This window comes from Choloepus didactylus, chromosome X, assembly GCF_015220235.1.
Source record: "Choloepus didactylus isolate mChoDid1 chromosome X, mChoDid1.pri, whole genome shotgun sequence".
Lineage (NCBI taxonomy): Eukaryota > Metazoa > Chordata > Mammalia > Pilosa > Megalonychidae > Choloepus > Choloepus didactylus.
Window position 1 is genome coordinate 146,367,266 of NC_051334.1, and position 5,085 is coordinate 146,372,350.

The window sequence follows — 5,085 nt, forward strand, 5'->3', positions numbered from 1 at the left end:
ATTTCAGTTGTTCTTTTTAGCTTCTATTTTTATTTTTATTCTTATTTATATTTTTATTTCTTGGAGCAATGAAAATGTTCAAAAAATTCGCTTGATGAATACACAACTATATCATGATACTGTGAACAATTGATTGTACATTTCGAATAACTGTATGGTATATAAATATATTCCAATAAAATTGCATAAAAATTAAAAAAACCCTCATATGTTCAAGGGCATTTTAATATTATCTTGTATTTAAGGTCTTCTACCATCAAATCTGTAAATGAGTAAGAGACTAAATTCCCCAACTATCATAATGAAATATAAATATATTTAAGGAAATTTGGTAAGGGCCAATTGGTAACTTAAGTATATAGACTTCATGGGAAGAGAGACTGGCTTCTCTCAGTTGCTTTTCTCTTGAAGAATTAAAATAACTGTCTGTTAATGAACTGTTAGCATAATCTAAACAAGCTATATAGTAATGTAAGAGTCTTTGCAGGGTCTTTCTTGCCCTTTTGAACAAAATTTAGTTATGTCATAACAAACACATCAAATTTCATGACAATCCATGAAATTTTCTGTTAACTGGACTCAACACAGCTAATTCAAAGATGAATTTTATCTTTTTTTGCTCACTCCCCACTCCCAACCCCCGTTTTCTTCTGTATCGGTTGGAACACACATATATTGGTTATCTCCATCAAAACAAAAAGTTCCTTGCATTCCAACTTTATTTTTCAGTGTTGTAGAAGAACCATTTTAAGGAACAAACACTTTCGCATGAATGTGATTAACGGTTTATGACACAGATAATACCTACTTTTCCAAGAGCCATTTTTTATCCCTCCATTCATGTGATAGTTGAAAAAATAGCCCAATTAAGATTTGTTTTAATATTCTAAACAAACTTTTAAGTGCTTAAAAAAAGAAAATTAAACCAAGTACCCAGATAACAAATTACTTTTTATTTCTTAACTATATTTTCTTTCCATTGGTTCACAGGGCTGGGTCTTCTAGACACACAGTCCATACACCTAACTTTTATTAGCATAGCACCATCATATCAAGCTCCTGACACAATTCACAGGCCTCCAGAATTACTCATTCACTGATTTAAAATAAAAAAAGGATTAATCAGTGTATTCCTCCCAGCCAAGGTTGTGTTGGATCCTGTATTGTATATGGTGTGCATCTTCAGGATTCCACTCTTCTCTCTTCTCCAACTCCATCCTTTATCAAGGGACAGAGTCACATTTGGTTATAAGAACTCACATTTAACCACCATTGCCCACTTTCTTAAAATTCAGGACCAATGGCATCCTATGCATGGATCATTTATTGACATTTAGCATATGGTACTCAAAAGCCAGCATTTGAAGAACTTCCCCAGAATGGTGGTACTATTTATCTTCAACATAAGCAAGAGTCATTTTCAGTTTGTTTTTCTGACGGGATACTTCTTAGTGATGGAAGATTGCCAGCTTCAACTGTAAACCTTGGGAACTTAAGCAATATATATTACTCTCTGAACTGTAGTTTTCTTTTTCAGGAATTTGTCCCAAGAATAAAGGTATGTGTGCTTCACAACTAGTTGTATCTAAAATGAATGTCTTTTGATCCTTAATCTATTTAAGTGTTAGCAGATGCTTATTTATGATATGCATCAAAATCACAAATGAGTAAATTTGTCACCTTACAGTTCTCACAGAAGAGTTTCTCTATAAAAGCTAGATGATTATTTTGATAAGGGAATACAGTTACCACTCAACATTTCTCTGTTTGCAGAAAAGCTATAAGCGGGGTGGGTAAAATAAAGACCACCCATGCTCTTACCCAAAAGATATTTACAATTAATGTGAAAATATTTTTGAATAGTCCCTGCTGTCAATGCTTGATTATCCATATTTGGACCTTGCAGGGATGGAGGTAGTTGCATGGATAACCCCATTGATATTTGGCTTTGTGGTATGGTTATGTACAGCTGAGTATCCACAAAGACTGAAGCTATGAGATTGCACTGCACAGCTAGCCAAATGATGAAACCTCACTGACAAACTCTAACCCAGGAGGAGGAATTGCTGACTTCCTCTTTTGCACCCTCTGCTCCTTCCCTGTGCAATGCTCCTTTGCTCCCACTACATGCTGTATAGGTACAACATCCATTCCTTTAATTGATGCACATCACCCACCCAGATCAGCAGCTTTGGATCATCTCCCAATGGTGGTGAAGACCTCCATAAGCTGCAGGCATGAAGGAGAGTAAGGACTTAATCCAGCTGAAGAGATAAATCCAGGCTGAGAAGCAAGATTTGTGAAGGGCAATGATGGTTGGACTGTGCTAGCTTGATGTCTTGCTGCCTTTCTAGCTAACCAGTTTTGGAAAGGATCCACCATTCTCTTCACTGTTGAGCACAAAATGTCATCACAGGGCACTTTGGTGTGAATTTCTCTGGCAAGAACTAGCAGGTTGGATACTCTAATAATTCTAACAAATTTATTTTGACTTTTTTGAGAAATACATGGAGAAATTGACAATTGTATATGTTGGTTTACAAGTTCAGTTGTTCTCAGTACATTAAATGTATTTGTAAGAAAAGTTTCCTTAGTATCCCCTAGGGCAGGGAGAGTGTTCACATTCTTCAGGTACAACCGTGGTAAGGAGAAGGAAAGATTAGAGAACATCAACTACTGACCATATGGAAGTTTTGAATGAAATAAATTCAGAGACTCAGACCAGCTGAATGAAAATTAATATGTACATGTAAAAAATGAGTTAGATAATGGGAGAGAGGACAGAGAGAGAGACAGGAGGGTGGGGAGTTGCACTGAGGTTGGAGATGGTGGCCTTCAAACTAGCATGTGGCATTTCCTACATGGAGAATATGGTCAGATTGGGTGACGTGGCAGTCATGGTCTGGACACTGGAAAGTTTTGATTCCAGTATGTTTGGAGAAATGTCTTGTTAGTTCATCAAACTGAGCAAGCTTCCATGTAAATCCTTCCCAAGTACATTTGTAGGGTTTTTCTCCTGTATGTCTTCTTCTGTGTGCTTTCAAGTGAGAACTTTTAGTGTACACTTGGTTGCATCCATCATAATCACATATATGTATCCTACATTTCCTTTGGGTGTCTGGAGATTTCACAGGTAAAATTCTCACCCCAGGCATACAATGACTGAAGGGTGATTCTCTTGCAACAGTGCATGTGAGTTGGGGGATGGCACTGAGTTCATTGGGATAATAATCTGTCCTCTGGGGTTCAATCCAAAGTCCTATTTTAACTTTTTTTAATGTAATGTAGTCTTTTTGTATGATTCAATTGTGGGTACTTGCAAGCTACTATTTGAATTCTCCATCTCCTCAGACAAGGAGATCATGAGTGGCTCCTGGAGGTGACTGGTATACATAAATGGGATGGGCAGTACTGAGATACTGTATGACCAGCAGTATCCATGGGCTTCATATTCCATGCCAGGAGAAGGTGGCAGCCATCATCAGTGGCACGGCCAGTGGTGTGACAAAGTGCTCTACACCAGGTGGAGGGGGCAAGTGCTTCATTGGTGGGCTGGACAAGGGCACGCTCATCCTGGGTGAAGCTCTGCTGTGTAATGACCAGAATTTCAACAAGAATGGGGAACTCCCAGCCAAATGTGGTGAACTGTGCTTGTCCACCGTCTCCATCTGTATTCCATGAGAAAGGCCTTCCGAAGTCTGAAAGAACTTATCTGGTAATGGTGTGGAGTAAATGACTCCATACTTGTTGGGTTTAATTGGCTCCATGTAGTTAGATGGGTATGACACTGAGACAGGGTCCATGGCCTCTTGCTTAACAGAACTGGGTCAAACATTAGCACTCTTTCAGCTAAATATTCTAAGGTGTTCTGGAGTTTGGCTTTGAAAACTGTGATGCTGAATGCAGTAGACAAGAAGTAAAGGCAGGGCTTGGGATTCCTTTAACCCTGCAAATGCAGTAATGTCACCAGCCTTGTTTTGGCAGCAGCAGTGGCTGCAGGGAATGGGGATAGGTGAGCCAAAGACAGGTGTGGTATGGCTTGGGTAGGTGCTCAGCTTCATCTTGCTCTGCACAGCTTGGTTCCTGGCTCCCCTCTAGCTCCTGACACCAACTCCAGGCAGTTCCATGACACTTCTGCCACTTGCTCTGTGATCCTCCTGAGGCTGGTGGGGTAAGTAGAGGCTAGGACCCAGGGTGATAGGGTCAAGGAAGGGATAGGGATCCACCACAGTCCCCTAGGCTTGGCAGGACCCTACCCACCTGGGTCGAGGCAGCTGCATGGACAATTGATTTTTGACAATGGTGCCAATACTATTCCATAGACAATGAAGAGTCTCTTCAAAAATTGCTGCTGGTAGGCATTTCACCCAAAGTGCTAGAAATGAAAGAAGAAATTAATAAATGTGACCTCCTGAAAACTGAATACTTAGATCCATCAAAGCACTTTGTCAGGAAAGTAAAAAAAAAAAGAGTCTACCTAATGAGAGACAATATTTGGAAACCACATGTCAGATAAGGGCTTAGTATCCAGAATATATAAAGACACTTTAACTCAACAATAAAAAGACAACCCAATTTAAAAATGGGCAAAACTCCCCCCTACATGTGACCTGACTCCCAGGGGTGTAAATTTCCCTGGCATCTCCTGGGGAGGATTCTGGACCCAGCATTATGGGATTGAAAACATCTTCTTGACCAAAAGGGGGATGTGAAAGGAAATGAAATAAAATTTCAGTGGCTGGGAGATTCCAAATGGAGTTGAGAGGTCACTCTGGTGGGCATTTTTATGCACTGTATAGATAACACTTTTTAGGTTTATTGTATTGGAATAGCTAGAAGTAAATAACTGAAACTATCAAACTCTAACCCAGTAGCCTGGACTCTTGAAGATGATTGTACAACAATGTAGCTTACAAGGGGTGACAGTGTGATTGTGAAAACCCTGTGGATCACACTCCCTTTATCCAGTGTATGGATGGATGAGTAGAAAAATGGGGACAAAAATTAAATGAAAAATAGGGTGGGATGGGGGGCATGATTTGGGTGTTCTTTTTTACTTTTATTTTTTATTCCTATTATGATTAT

The 5,085-nt window shown here is 39.4% G+C and overlaps 1 pseudogene; it reads right to left on the reverse strand.

Annotated features, from left to right (window-relative positions):
• Positions 1-2,835: 2,835 nt before the first annotated feature.
• LOC119522386 lies at positions 2,836-4,280 on the reverse strand (annotated as a pseudogene).
• Positions 4,281-5,085: the final 805 nt, after the last annotated feature.